This window comes from Acomys minous, assembly GCF_964271855.1.
Source record: "Acomys minous genome assembly, chromosome: 9".
NCBI classification, from domain to species: Eukaryota; Metazoa; Chordata; class Mammalia; order Rodentia; family Muridae; genus Acomys; species Acomys minous.
This window is the reverse complement of record NC_140490.1, coordinates 82,023,406-82,039,309: the sequence shown is the minus strand read 5'-3', so window position 1 is coordinate 82,039,309 and position 15,904 is coordinate 82,023,406.

Here is a 15,904-nt window from a genome sequence, read left to right as displayed (position 1 = left end):
ATCTGAATGAGTTTGTAGTTGATTACATGTGTCTGTTTATAGGCAGGTATCCATGAGTGTCTCTGCACCCATCTTTAGGAATACGTAGACGTCTATAGGTGTCTGTTAGAGTCTGTAAGATCGAAGTATGGGTGTCTATAGGTATTTGTAGGATTCTGTAGCAGTCTGTAGGTGTCTGTGAGAATCTGTAGAAATCTGTATGTGCGTGTAAGAATCTGTAAGTATCTATAGGTGTCTGTAGGGGTTTGCAGGTGTCTGTAGGTGTGTGAGGAAGCATGTGAGTCTCTGTAGGTGTGTATTTAGGAGACTTGATGTCTTTACGTTCAGTAGGCGTTTGTAGGAGGGTACAGGCATCTCTGGGCGTCTGTGGGCGTCCAGAGAAGTCTGTATGTTTTCATGAGTCTGTAAGTGTCTGGAAATTTTCATAGGTGTTTTTCAAATATACGGGATCCTGTAAAAATCTGTAAGTGTCTGTGGGTTTCTAAGGGTGTATGAGATTGTAGGTGTCTTCAGGAGCTCATAGACATCTGTAGGAGTGGGTAGGTGTCTGTATGTATCTGTGTGCTTATGTAAGGGTCTGCGGTTGGAGTCTGTAGGTGTGTAGGCATCTTTTGGTGTCTATAAAAGTCTGTGGGAACCTATAGGGAACTGTAGGAATCTATAGATGTCTCAAGGAATATGTAGGTGTTTGTGGGAAGCTATGGGTGACTAGAGGAGCCTGTCAGTGTATAGGTGAGTATAAGAGTTTATGAGTGTCTTTAGGAGTTTATAGTTACTGTAGCAACCTGTGGACGTCTTTAGAAAATGTAGGTGTCTGTCAGAGACTGTGGGTCTCTGAAGGGGTCTTTGCAAGTCTGAAGGTGACTCTAGGAGTCTGTAGAGATCTGTAGGTATATGAAGGCGTATAGAGGAATGTTAATTCAGAACATGGCTGTTCTGGCAAGAGATCACATCCAAAAACCTTCTAGGTCTATGTGGTCCAGTTGGCAAGGGATCACACCCAAAGATCTATGTCTGGGGCCTGGAGAGATGGCTCAGTGGTTAAGAGCACTGTCAGAAAAAAAAAAAAGAGCCCTGACTGCTCTTCCAGAGGTCCTGAGTTCAATTCCCAGCACCCACATGGTGGCTCACAACCATCTATAATGTGATCTGATGCCCTCTTCTGGCATGCAAGGGTACATGCAGATAGAACACTCATATAAATTAAATTAAATAAATAATTTTTTAAAAAAGAAAAGAGATTCATTTTTAAAAAATATCTGTCTGTGTGATCTCGCTGGAATACAAACATGCCTTTAATCCAGGAGACAGAGGCAAACAGATCTGAGTTCAAGGCCAGCCTGGTATAGAGCAAGTATCAGGTAAAGAAAAGCTTAGGTCCAGGTGTGGTGGTACACACCTTTAATCCCAAACAATGGAGGTAAAGTTAGTTTGCAGAAGGAAGCACCCATGTCTGACAGGGATGTCTAATTGAGTGGCAGAAACGGTGATGAATCAGAGAAGATTTGACATAATAGGATACGCCCAACTCTCACGAGAAGAGAGAGGAAAGGGGAGCTATTTAAGAGGCAGTTTTACAGAGAGAGAGATGGGTTGGAGAGAGAGAGAGACAGAGACAGAGAAAGAGAGAGAGAGACAGAGACAGAGAGAGAGAAAGAGAGAGAGAGAGAGAGAGCCAGAAAATGAGACGCCTGAAGATTAGAGCAGATTGCTGAGTTAGTTTGAGGCCGAGCAGAGCAATTCTGGGTGGAGAGAGAAGCCAGATTGAATCAGTCAGCTGTGACAAAGGTTTGAGCCAGAACAGCTGAGTTGAAGCAGCCAGCCCAGAGCTCAGAAAGAACAAGAAAGGGTGAGCTCATTAAGCAGTAAGTCTCAGAGGCTAAAACATTCTAGGCCTAGGTTAGATTGTATGGAGGCTAGAAGCTTCCAGGACTAGGCCTAGGCTAGCAGAACCTTCCAGAAAACAATTGAGCCAAGAGAATAGAAGTTACTTTTGCATAGGAGCATGTAGGTGTCTGTAGGATCTGTACAAGTCTGTATTTTTCTTTTTCTTTTTTCTTTTCTTTCTTTTTTCCTTTCTTTCTTCTTCTTTTTTTTTTCTTTTTTTGGTTTTTCGAGACAGGGTTTCTCTGTGTAGCCTTGATTGTCCTGGACTCACTTTGTAGACCAGGCTGGCCTAGAACTCACAGCGATCCACCTGCCTCGCCTCCCGAGTGCCGGGATTAAAGGCGTGCGCCACCACCGCCCGGCAAGTCTGTATTTTATTGTGGGTGTCTGTGGGAGTGTGTGGATGACTGTAAGTGTATCTGGGTGGCTGTAGGTGACCCTGAGTGACTGTAGGAGTGTGTAGATGACTGTAAGTGTATCTGGGTGGCTGTAGGTGACCCTGAGGGACTGTAGGAGTCTGTAGATGATTGTAGAAGTATTTAGCTATCTGTAAAACTCTATGAGTGATGGCTGGTATCTGTGGGTTTCTGTGGGTACCAAAGTAGCCTGTACATGCTGGTAGGGGTGTGTACGTGTCCTTAGATGACTGTAGGAGATTTTAGGAGTATGTAGGTGTCTATAGAAGTCTTTAGGTGTCTTTAAGAGTTGGTAGGTATCTGTAGGTGAAATTTTTGTAGGAGTTTGTAGTAATCTGTATGTGGGTGTCTCAGTGTCTATACAAAGGTTGTAGATGTGTGCAGGAGTTCACAGGTATCTGTAGGAGTTATGTGGTGTCTGTGGGTGTCTGTAGGCATTTGTGGGTGTCTGCAGTTGTCTGTTGTAGTCTGCAGGTGTCTGTACAAGTCTGTAGGGGGTCTATAGGTGACTGTAGAAATCTGTAGGTGTCTATAGGAATATGTAGGTGCCTGTAGAAAGCTATAGGTGACTCTGGGAGTCTGTAGGTGACTATAGGAATCTGTGGGCATCTTTATGGACCTAGAGTTAATGCAGGAAACTGTGGGTGTCTGTAGGAGGCTGTAGGTTTCTGTTGAAGTCTGTAGGTGACTGTAGGCGTCTGTGGGTTTCTGTAGTTGTCTGATGGAGTCTGTAGGTGCCTGTAGGTGTATGTGAGTGTCAGCAGGAGTCTGTAGGTTTATGGAGGAGTATGTGGATGTCTTAGGGGAGTTTAAGAGACTGTTGATGTCTGAAGGTTCAGTAGGAGTCTATGGAAGATTGTAGATGTACGTAAAAGACAGTAGGTGTCTATAGGAGTCTGTAGGAGATTGTAGATGTGTGTAAAATCTATTGGAGTCTGTAGGTGTCTTTTAATTTTTATAGGAGTTTGTAGATATATATATATAGGCGCCTTTAGGAGGCTGTAGGTCTCTGTGAGTATCTGAGGGTGGCTGTATGAGATTGTGGGTGTCTATGGGAATGTGTAGGTCTTGTAGGCGTGTGTGGGTGTCTAAAGGAGTTTGTAGATATCTGTAGGCGTTAGTGTGTGTCTGTGATTGTCTGTTGGAGTCTATAGGTGTCCATAGGTATCTCTTGGCATCTGTAAAAGTCTGTAGGACTCTTAAAGGACTATAGGAGTCTGTAAGTGTCTGCAGGAATGTGTAGGTGCCTGTTGATGTCTTTAGGTTTTCCTAAGAGTCTATAGGTGTCCCTAGGAGTCTGCAGGTGGTAGGCATCTGTAGGTGTCTATAGAAGTCTGAGTGTGTCTGTAGGTGTCTGTGGGTGACTGTAGGTGAACACATGTGACTACAGGTGACCGTGAGTGAGTGTACGTGACTGCAGGAGTCTGTAGGAGTGTCTATAGGTGACTTAGGTGTCTGTAGGTGACTATGAGTGAATGTGACTGTAGGCATCTTTAAGAATCTATAGGTGACTGTGGGTGACTATAAGAGTCTGTACTTATCTGAATGAATCTGTGGTTGACTACATATGTCTGTAGGTGTTTGTAGGTGACTATAGAAGTCCATAGGTGTCTGTACCTGTCTTTAGAAATATGTAGGGGGTTATAGGTCTCTGTAGAAGTCTGTAGATATTTCTGTGAGTCTGTAAGAGTCTGTTTGCATCTGTAGAAGTTTGGTTGTCTATAGGTATTTGTAGGTTTCTGTAGCACCATGTAGGTGTTTGGAGAAGTCTATAGGTGTCTACAGGTGGCTGTAGGTGTATTTAGAAGATTGTTGATGTCTTTAGGTTCAGTAGGAGCCTGAAGGTGTTGGGTGTCTGTAGGAATCTCTAGGTGTCTAGAGAACTCTTGTGTTTTGTTTGGTTTTGGTTGTTGTTTTCTTCAGTATTTTTTGCTTTGTTTTGTTTTTTGAGGCAGGCTTTCTCTGTGCAGCCTTGACTGTCCCGGAACTCACTCTATATAACAGGCTGGCCTTGAACTCGGAGATCCGCCTGCCTCTGCCTCCTGGGTGCTGGGACTAAAGGCGAGCGCCACCACACCCGGCTGGGTCTAGAGAACTCTGTCTTTTTAGGAGTCTGTAGGTGCCTGTAGGCATTTCTGGGTGTCTATAGTTATCTGCTGGAGTCTGTACGTGTGTGTAAATTTCTGTGGGTGTCTGTAGATTCCTGTAAGAGTCTGTAGGAATATGTAGGTGTCTATAGCTGACTGCAGGAGTCTATGGGTATCTGTAGGTGACTATACGAATCTGTGGTGTCTTTAGGAATCTATAGTTACTGTAGTAACCTGCAGGTGTTTATGGTATGGTGTAAGTGTCTGTAGGAGTCTGTGGTTGCCTATAGGCACCTGTGGGTGTCTATAGGAATCTGTAAGAGTCTGAAGGTGACTGTGTGTGTCTGTAGGCATCTGTGTGTATGTGTGTGTGCATGTGTGTGTGTGTATGTGTGCGTGTGTGTGTGTGTTGGAATCTATATGGTTACTGTAGGAATCTGTGTCTGTAGGAGACTGTGGGCATTTGTAGTTTTTTTGAAGATGTCTTTAGATATCTGTAAATGTTATGGGTATCTTTCAGAGCCTAGAGTTGTCTGTGGTGTCCTTCAAAGTCTGTAGGAGTCTGAAGGCAACTGTAGGTGTCTGTAGGAAACTATGATGGAGCAGTTATATGATGGACTCTGTAGGTGCCTGTTGGCATCTCTGGGCATCAGTGGGAATCTATATAATCTGTAGGTATCTGTATGCAACTGTAGATGTCTCTAGGAGTCTGTAACTTTCTGCAGGTGATTATATGAGCCTGTGCATTTCTTAGGAATCTATAGAATTTGTGAATTTTGTGAATGTTTGTAGAAGTAGGAGTCTCTGGGTGTCTGGAAGAGTCTCTGGGTGTCTGTAGGAGTCTCTGGGTATCTGGAAGAGTCTGTATGAGTTTGTAGGGGTCTGTAGGTGACTGTAGGAGTCTGTAGGTGACTGTAAGGGTCTGTAGGTGACTGTAGGCATCTGTAGGTGACTGTAGGAGTCTGTAGGTGACTGTAGGCATCTGTAGGTGACTGTAGGCATCTGTAGGTGACTGTAAGGGTCTGTAGGTGACTGTAGGCATCTGTAGGTGACTGTAGGCATCTGTAGGTGACTGTAGGAATCTGTAGGTGACTGTAAGGGTCTGTAGGTGACTGTAAGGGTCTGTAGGTGACTGTAGGAATCTGTAGGTGACTGTAGGAGATTGTAGCATCTTTGGGTGTCTGTACTTGTCTGACTCAGTCAGTATGTGTCTGTAGGCATCGGTGGGTGTTTATAGGAGCCTCCAGGAGTCTATAGGACTCTATGGTTTTCTTTAGGCATCTGTTTGTGTCTGTAGGAGTCTGTTAGTGCCTGTAGGTATCTTCAGTACCTATAGCTGAGTTTAGATGACCACAGGTGGCTGTAGGAGTCTGTAGGTATCTGAACAAGTCTGTAGTCTACGACATGTGTCTACGGTGTGTCTTTAGGTGACTGTAGGAGGCTATATGTATCTGTAAGAATCTGTAAGTGCCGGGCATGGTGGCACACACTTTTAATCCCAACACTTGGGAGGCTGGGATCTCTGTGAGTTCAAGGCCAGTCTACAGAGTGAGTCCAGGACAGCCAAGACTACACAGAGAAACCCTGTCAAAAAACAAACAAACAAAAATCTTTAAGTGTTTGTAGGCACCTGTGACTATCTGTAGGAGTCTGGCTATCTACAGGGGGATAAAGGAGTACATGGTATCTGTAGGTGTATTTAGGAATCTGTCGATGTCTGTAGGTTTAGTAGAAATCTCTAGGTGTCTGTAGGCATCTGAGTGTATTTGTAAGACTCTGGGTATCTGTAGGTGTCTGTGGGTGTGTGTAAGAGGCTGTATGTGTTTGGGGGAGTCTGTATGAATATAAGAGTCTGTAGGTATCTGTGGGTGCCTGAGGCTGTCTATAGGAGACTGTAGGTGTCTGTAGCAGGCCATAGGTATTTGTAGGAATTGTGTGTGTCTATAGGAGTCTATAGATATCTGTAGGCATCTGTGGGTGTCTGTAGTTGTTCTATTGGAGTCTTTAGGTATCTGTAGACTTCTCTTGGTATCTTTAGGTGACTTAGGAGTTTATAGATGTCTGTAGGATTATGTAGGAGCCTACAGGTGACTGTAGGAATCTGTAGGTGTCCCTAAGTGTCTGTAGGATTCTGTATGTGTCTATAGGCATCTGTGGGTTTCTGTAAAAGTTGGTACGAGTCTGAAAGTGACATCAGAGTTTATAGGTATCTGTAAAATCTATAGGTGTTTGTAGAAGTCTTTAGATGTCTCTAGGTATCTATAGGTAACCATCTGAGCCTGTGCATTTCTGTAGGAATCTACAGTTACTGTAGCAACCTGTGGGAGTCTGTAGGTTTATGGAGGAGTATGTGGGCGTCTATAGGTGTGTTTAAGATACTGCTGCTGTCTGTAGATTTAGTAGGAATATCTAGGTGTCTATGTGTGTCTAGAGGAATCTGTGTTTGTTTTTAGGAGTCTGTAGGTGCCTGAAAAAGTTTGTGTGTGTGTGTGTGTGTGTGTCTGCTGGGTGTCTGGGATATTAGGTATTTGCAGGATTTTGTAGGTATCTGTAAGAATGTGTGAGTTTCTTGAGTTTATAGATGTCTATAGCTGTTATTTTTATAAAACGGTGTTTGTTTCACTTAGCTTATTTCTTAACCTGGCTATCACACAAATAATTGAGATTCTTTCATAATACAAGGCTTCACAACACAACCTGAGCAGTGTAAGTCTGTCCTTAACCCTATTTGCTATTTTGTCTCACTCCCAGCAATATTTGCACTTGGTAGCCTTCCTCAGCTCTAGCTCCGTCCTCATCTCTCTTGGGCCTCTCCCCGTGTGCGAATCCTCTCACTGAATCCCCCTGCTTCTTCTCCTAACTCCTCCTCCCCTGGCTGGCAGGAAGTCCAGCCCTATTCTCTCCCCTGTTCATTGATTGGCTGGAAGCTGCTTCATTGACGCAACGGGTGGACAATTGGGGAGCAGAGTTTACAACAGTTAGACAGGAAATCAGAATTTAAACTACACAATAACTTTATGTCTACATGTAGGCACTCATGGGTGTCTGCAGTTGTCTGGTGGAGTCTGTAGGTATCTGATGATATCTCTTGGTGCTTGTAAAAAGTCTATGTGTGGCCGGGCGTGGTGGCGCACGCCTTTAATCTCAGCACTCGGGAGGCAGAGGCAGGCGGATCGCTGTGAGTTCGAGGCCAGCCTGGTCTACACAGTGAGTCCAGAACAGCCAAGGCTACACAGAGAGACCCTGTCTCGAAAAACCAAAAAAAAAAAAAAAGTCTATGTGTGTCAGCCAAGGGTGGTGGCGCACGCCTTTATCTCAGCACTCGGGAGGCAGGTGGATCGCTGTGAGTTCAAGGCCAGCCTGGTCTACAAAGAGACTCTAGGACAGCCAAGGCTACACAGAGAAACCCTGTCTTGAAAAAAAGTCTATGTGTGTCTATAGGTGTCTATAGGAGTTTGTAGATGTCTGTAGGTGACTATAGGACTCTGTGAGTGTCTTTAGGAATCTATAGTTACTTAGCAAACTGTGGCTGTTATATAGGAGTCTAAAAGTGTCTATAGACACCTGTGGGTGTCTATTGGTGTCTTTAAGAGTCTGAAGGTGACTCTATGTGTCTGTAGGTGATTATAGCTGTCTGTGGGTGGCTTTAAATACCTGTAGCTGCCTGTAAGTGACTATGGGTGCCTGTAGGGTTTTATAGGTGATAGGGGCTATCTGTTGGTGTCTGTAGGTGACTGTAGGAATCTATAGGTGTCTGTAAAAATCTATAAGTATCTGTAGGAGTCTGCTGGTTGCTGTAGGTGGTTGTAGGTTTCTGTGGTATCTGCAGGAGTCTGTATCTATAGAGCACTTTTAGTGTCTGCAGTTCTCTGAGGGGGTGAATAGGTGTTTGTGGGTGACTGTAAGTTTTTGTTGGATTCTATAGGTGACCACAGGTGACCATGGGTGACTGTAGGCGGTTGTAAAGTATCTGTAGGCATTTGTTCATGAAGGCTGGTATCTGTGGGTAACTCTAGATGACTATAGAACTCTGTAGGATTCTATAGATATATGTAGGAGTCTGTGTGTCTGTAGGAATGTATAGTTACTATAGGAATCTGTGGGTGCCTGTAGGAGGCTGTAGGTGCGTATGGGTAATTATAGGGGCCTGTGGCATCTGTAGGAATCTATAGGTGTCTGAATCTATAGGTGTCTGTAGAAATATGTAAATTCTGTGGGTGACTGAGGGTGTCTGCAGGTGACTTGGTTACCTGTAAGTGACTATAGGTGACAACAGGCATCTGTAGGAGCCTGTAAGTATCTGCAGGAATTTGTAGGTGACTGCTAGTGTCTGTGGTGTTTATATGAATCTATAGGTGCCTGTAGGTGACTGAAGGTACAAGTAGGTGACTCTGAGTGACCATGGATGACTATATGAGTCTTTAGGTATCAGTTAGATCTGACTATTAGTGTCTGTGGGTATCTATAGGTGACTGTGGGAGTCTATGGGTGTTGGGTAGTCATAGGAATATATAGGTGCCTTTAGGGTGTGTGTGTCTGTAGGTGACTATGGTAGTCTGTGAGTATAGTAGGAGTCTGTAGCTGTCTGTGGAGTCTATGTTTGTCTGTAGGAGTCTGTGAGTGACTAAAGGTAAAAGTATGTGATTGTGGGCAATTATAGGTGACCGGGAGTTTCTATAAGTGCCTGTAGGAGTCTGTAGATTGACTATAGATATCTGTAGGTGACTGTAGACACTTGTAGCTCCCTGTTGGTGACCAAGGGTCACTGTAGCAGTTTGTAGGCGATGGCTGGTATCTGAAGGTGATTGTAAGAATCTATAGGTGTCTGTAGGAGTCTAATGGTGTTTGAAAAAGTCTTTGAGGGAGATCCAGGTGTGGTAGTGCGCACACCTTTACTCCCAGCACGCGGGAGGCAGAGGCAGGCGGATCTCTGTGAGTTCGAGGCCAGCCTGGTCTACAAAGCAAATCTAGGTCATCCAGGGCTACACAGAGAAACCCTGTCTCGACAAACAAAGTCTTTGAGGGTCTAAAGGAGTCTGAGAGAGTATCTGTAGGTAAACATCTGTGATTATAGGTGGCCGTGAGTGACTGTAACTGTAGGTGTCTGTAGGCATCTGTGGGTGTGTTTGTAAAATCTGGAAACTATGGGTACTTGTAGGTGACTCTAAGGGACAGTGACCAGGAATGACTGTGAAGTCTATAGGTGCCTGAGAGTCTGTAAGAGTCTGTGGGAGTTTGAGTATCCATGGGTGTCTGTCGGTTTCGGCGGGAGTCTATAGGTGACTGTAATTGTCTCTAGATTACTCAAGGTCCCTGTAGGTGACTGTAGGTGACCACGAGTGACTTAGAAGTCTATAGGTATTTGTAGTAGTCTCTAAGTGGCTTTTTGTGTCTGTGGTGTCTGTGGGTACTGTAGTAGTCTGTAGGTGTCCTTAGACGTCTTGAAGGGTCTATAGAGTCTATCAGTGTGTCAGTAGGAGTCTGTAGGTGGCTGAAGGTGACTATAATAGTCTGTAGGTGTTTGTAGAAATCTATAACTTTTGTAGGTGTCTATAGATGTCTGTAGGAGTCTGTGGTTGTTTGTAGGATTCTGTAGGTGTCTATAGGAGTCTGTAGGTGTTTGTAGGTATCTGTACTCTCTGTAGGAGTCTCCACATGTTTGTGGGATTCTGTACATGTCTGTAGGTGATTATAGGAATCTGTGGGTGTCTATAGGTTTTCTTGGTGATCATGGGTGACAGTGAGTGACTGTCAATGAGTATAGGTATCTTTTGAAGCCTATAAGTGGCTGTGAGTGACTGTAGGTACCTGTAGGTGACTCTAGGTGACCACTGGTGACTGAGACTATAAATATCTGTAGGCGTCTATATGTGACAGCTGGTGTATGTGGTGTTTATAGATGACTGTGGGAGTCTATAGGTGTCTGTAGGAGTTTAGATGTCTACAGAAGTCTGTCTGTTTCTATAGGTGTCTTTAGGACTCTGTAGGTATATATAGGTAACAATAGGAGTCTTTGGGTGTCTGTAGAAATGTATAGTTACTGTAGGAATCTATGGGTGTCTGCAGAAGTCTGTACGTGTATGTACATGTCTGTAACTGACTCTGGGTGACTATAGGTACCTGTAGGTGAGTAAAGTGACTTAGGAGTCTGTAGGTATCTGAAGGAATCTGTAGGTGACTGCTGGGCATCTGTGGGTATCTGTGGTACTGTAGTAGTCTATATATGTCAGTAGGAGTCTGTAGGTGTCCTTAGGTGTCTGTAGGAGTTCTATAGGTGATTATAGGAGATTATAGCTATATGGAGGAATCTGTAGGCATCTGTAGGAGTATGTGGGTGTCCATACATTTCTGTAGGCGTCTGTTGGTATCTGTAAGTTTCTGTAGGATTCTCCAAGAGTACATATGCGTCTGTAAGGTTCCATAGGCTTTTGTAAGCATCTGTAGGTTGTGTAGGTGATTATAGCAGTCTGTGGGTGTTTGTAAGAATATAGGTTTGCAGGAGTTTCTCTGTGTGTATAGGGCTCTATGAGTTTCTGTAAAAGTTATGGGTGTCTCTAAGAGTCTGTAGGAATCTATAAGCATCTGTGGTTGTCTGTAGGTTTCTGTTGGTGTCTGTGAGTGACTTTAGGTGAATGTAGGTTCTTGGCGTGACTTTAGGTGACTGTGAGTGACTGTAGCCATCTGTAGGCACCTGTGAGTATCTGCAGGAGTTTGTTAGTGTGTATAGATGTCAGTAGGAATCTATAGGTGTTTGAAGTGTTGGTAGTTGCCTGTCTATAGTAGTTTGTAGGTGTCCGTAGGAGTCTACAGTTGTCTATAGGTGACTATAGCTGTCTGTAAGACTGTTGTTGTTTTCTGTGGACATCTGTGAATGTCTGTAGGAGTCTGTAGATGTCTGTGTGTCTGTAGGATTCAGTCTCTTTATGACTCTATTCAGTTTTATAGGTGACTATAGGGGTTTGTGGGGACTTAGGTATATGTGGGTGACTTTAGGTGAAAACAGGTGACTGTAGGAGGCTATAGTATCCATAGGAGTTTGTATGTGACTGCTGGTGTCTGTTGGTATGTATAGGAGTCTGTAGGTGTCTATAAGTGACTGTTGGTGTCTATGGGTGACTAAGTGTATCTGCAAGTGACTCTTGGTTAGAATGGGTAACTGTATGTGTCTTCAGGTATCGCTAGGAGTCTATAGTTGATCACTGGTGTCTGTTGGTGACTATAGGAGCATATAGTTGTCTATAGGGGGTTTTGGTGTTTATAGGTGTCTCTATGTGTCTGCCCTGCCACTTCCTTCATATTAGATAGTTTTTCCTTCTGGGGTCTCTGATGGGGTTGAAGACTAGATAGCCACAGTATTAATATAAGTTTACTTTTAAAAACATAAAACAAGCTGGGCGTGGTGGCGCACGCCTTTAATCCCAGCACTTGGGAGGCAGAGGCAGGCGGATCACTGTGAGTTTAAGGCCAGCCTGGTCTACAAAAGTGAGTCCAGGACAGCCAGGGATACACAGAGAAACCCTGTCTCAAAAAACCAAATAAATAAATAAATAAATAAACAAAACAAAACAAAAAATCCTTTAGATATTAGGATAACTCAGTAGCATAGGATAGATAGTGGAATAATTTCTTAAAAATTGTTAACTACAGCCAGGTGTGATGACGCACGCCTTTAATCCCAGAACTTGGGAGGCAGAGGCAGGCGATCGCTGTGAGTTCGAGGCCAGCCTGGTCTACACAGTGAGTCCAGGACAGGCAAGGCTACACAGAGAAACCCTGTCTCGAAAAACAAACAAAAAAAATTGTTAACTACAAATGGACTGACTGGTCCTTGTAAATGTGACTTACTGGATAATTCTTATAATTATTTTGTTGTATATAGCTTATTTTATTTACTAGAAAGGGGAAGATAGAGGAAAGATAAACATGCTTTTGTTTAGATCACAAGTGGGGGATGAGAAAAAGACTTGTGAGAGAGCAGGTGATGTTTATCCCCTTAAAAGTAAAACCACTGTGTGGGTGAGATTAGGTGTTAACCAACTGAAAAACACCTCTGAGAGGAGGTATAAATGTGAGCCAAAAACAGAAGGTGGGGCCTTTGGAGACTTGGGATAGTTTTAGCTGTTCATCACTCCACTTTGAGATGCTCCTAGAGAGACCCGCTTGAGGGAAGGCTTCAGGGCTCCGGGCTCCGGCTGAGGTTTTAGGTTCTGGTTGCTCCAGGTTCCAGCTGCTGATTATGCCAGAATTGTTCCTTGGAACTTATATCCTTATGGTTTTATTATTGTATTCTTTAATCTTCTTTTCCTGTTGTTTAGGTTAGTTGGGTTATAAGTGAGGTACTCTCGGTTAATAAGTTCATAATAAATATATTTGCTAAGAAAATTGAGCCTACATATGTGTCTGTGGGTGACTATAAAAGTCTATGGGTGTCTGGAGGAATCTCTAGTTATCCGTAAGAATTTATAGTTGTCTATAGGTGAATCTAGCTCTCTGTAGGAGTCTGTGGGTGATTGTAGGTAACGGTGGATTATTTCAGGTGGCCACAAGTGACATTAGGTATCTATAACAGTCTTTAGGTGATAGTGTATGGGGGTGTCTGTGAGACTGTTTATATGGGTCAGTTAGAGGTCTGTAGGTGTCTCCTTAAGTGTCTGTAGGTCTCTATAGAAGTCTATAGGTGTCTGTGGTAGTCTGTGGGTGTCTCTATGAATCTATGGATGTCTGTAGGTGATGACAGGTAAGAGTCTATGAGTGTCTGTAGAATTCTATAGGTGTATGTATGTGCCACGGATCTATAGAGACCTGTAAGTATCTGAAGTGAGTATAAAACTCTGTGGCTGTCTTAGGAAGACAGAGTTGTCTGTAGGAATCTGTATAGGGGTCTGTAAGTGACTATAGCTGACCGTAGGAGTCTGTGGGTGTCAGTAGGAGTCTGAAGGAGTCTATAGGTGTCTTTAATGTCTGTAGGAGTCTGTCAGAGTCTCTAGATGTCTGCAGGTTTCTATAGGCATCCTTGTGTTTCTGTGGGAATCTGTAGGTGTGTGTAAATGTAGGTGTCTCTAGGTATCTGTTTATATCTGTAGGTTTCTGTAAATGACTTTGAGTCTGTGGGTGTCTTATAGAAATTGACAGGTACTATAGCAATCTGTGGTGCCTTAGGGGACTAGGGTATCTATATGAGAGTATAAGTGTCTGGAAGAATCTGTAGGTGTCTGTAGGTGTCTGTACATAGATGTATGTACAAGGTTGTAGGGTTCTGTAGGAATCTGTAAATGTCTGTAGAAGACTATAGGTGTCTGTATGTTTTGTGAGTGTCTGTGGGTGCCTATAAGTGCGTGTACGTGTCTGTAGGGGTTTGTAGGTGTCTATAGGAAGCTGTATGTGTCTGTAGAAGTTTTATGTGGCTGATGGTGTCTATGGGTGACAGTAAGCACTTTCAGGTGACTGAAGGTGATTTTATGTGACTGTAGGGCACTTCAGGTGAATCCATGTGCATTTGAAGAGCATGTGACCTGGGGTACCCTACATTATTGTATTTCTGCATAGTTTTTATTGGGGTTAACTTTTTCTGCAACTCTAAGCATAAAGCTGTGGTCTCCCTCATATGAGACATAGACCTCACCACACCCCCAGCTCTCCCACTGGGGGATTCTAGGCAGGGCTGGACCCTAACCGCACCCCCAGCCCCTCACTGGGAGATTCTAGGTGGAGCTCCACCCCTGACCACGCCCCCAGCCCCTCACTGGGGGATTCTAGGCGGGGCTCCACCATGACCACGCCCCCAGCCCGGCACTGGGGGATTCTAGGCGGGGCTCCACCCCTGAGTTGTGTGGCTGTCCTGTTTTTCATTGCCCAGGCTAGTCTAGAATTGATAATGATCCTGCTTCAACCTCCCGAGTAACTCAGATGACAGTCCTTCCCCAGGACTGTGTGCTGCTTGTAAGCTGAGTGTCAGAAAGCTATCTTAAAGGAGATGGCTCAGTGGCTTAGAGCACTTGTTCTTCCAAAGGAGCTGGGTTCAATTTCCAGAACCCACATGATGGCTCACACCATCTTTAATCCCAGTCAGGGGATCCAACACCCTCTCCCCATCTCTGCACGCATGTATACAAACATCCATGTAGGCAAACACACGCACGCACACACACACACACAACCCTGCAGCTTGCTTCCCCTTGCTTCATATGTTCTGTGCATATAGTGAGGGGTGCCATGGCCGATTCCCCGCTCTGTGCAGAGAGTATGAAGCAGGGAAGAGCAAGCTGCACACATCTTCCTGTAACTCGAAAAGGAGAATGTGAGCGTGGATTGGCTCTCCACCAAAACCTGCCCATTCATTTGACTTGGAGGGCTGTGTGCATGAGGGTTGAGTGTGCAATGTGCCTTAAAAGGGGCAGAATAGGCCAGCACTGGCTGTCCACCAGCATTTAATAAAGCGCCTGGCTGTCTGTGCTCTGCCTGCATAAATAGACACATGCACGAGTCTGCTGCACAGGTGTGTATTGGAATAGGGTAGTCTTATACAGCGAGTACATTCCAAACTCTCTCTCTCTCTCTCTCTCTCTCTCTCTCTCTCTCTCTCTCTCTCTCTCTCTCTTTGGCTTTTTCGAGGTAGGGTCTCTCTGTGTAGCCTTTGGCTGTCCTGGACTTGCTTTGTAGACCAGGCTGGCCCTGAACTCACAACGATCTGCCTGCCTCTGCCTCCTGAGTGCTGGGATTAAAGATGTGTGCCACCACACCCGGCTCCAAACTCTATATTTTAACTGGAAAGAATTGGGGGTCGTCTTATACACCAAGAAATTTTATATAATATATATTTTAGAGTCAGGGTCTCTCTGTGTAGCCCTGGCTGTTCTGGAACTCACTCTGTAGACCAGGCTTGCCTCCAACTCACAGAGATCTGCCTGCCTCTGCCTCCAGGAGTGCTGGCATTAAAGGTGTGCCCCACAATCACCCGGCAACATCAAATAAATTTTTTATGTTTATTTTATTATTTTTTTAATAGGGACAGAACACAAGACATGAAGAAGGAGAGCAAGTCTTTGTAAATAAATTTTTTTAAGGGAGGATAGTTGTGGACCAAAACGGTCTCCATGACAACCTCACATGGCTCTTGAAGAGAGGAGGCATCCATAGACACCCTATGGAACTAGTGAGTCTGGCTATTTGCCAATAAAACTTTATTAATAAATTGGGTGTCCACAATCTGGGAGTAGAATTCCATCTCCTCTCCTGAACCTCGGTTTATGCTCATAAAGTCTCACTGGTTGTGATCTATCCCACCACCCCCATGAATAGTTAGCTGCGTCGTCACTGCCCTTTGCCAATGGACACACACACGTAGTAATACTCCTTGGCAGCAACAAGGAGACAAGTGTGTGACCAGAACCCTGGATTGTGGTCTCACCCAGCAAACATGGTTGCCACCCCTCATTGGCCCGAGTATACCTGGGGACTGTAATTTGACACGGGGTCCTCCCCTCCCCCCTTCCTGTACTTATCAAGGACTCCTCG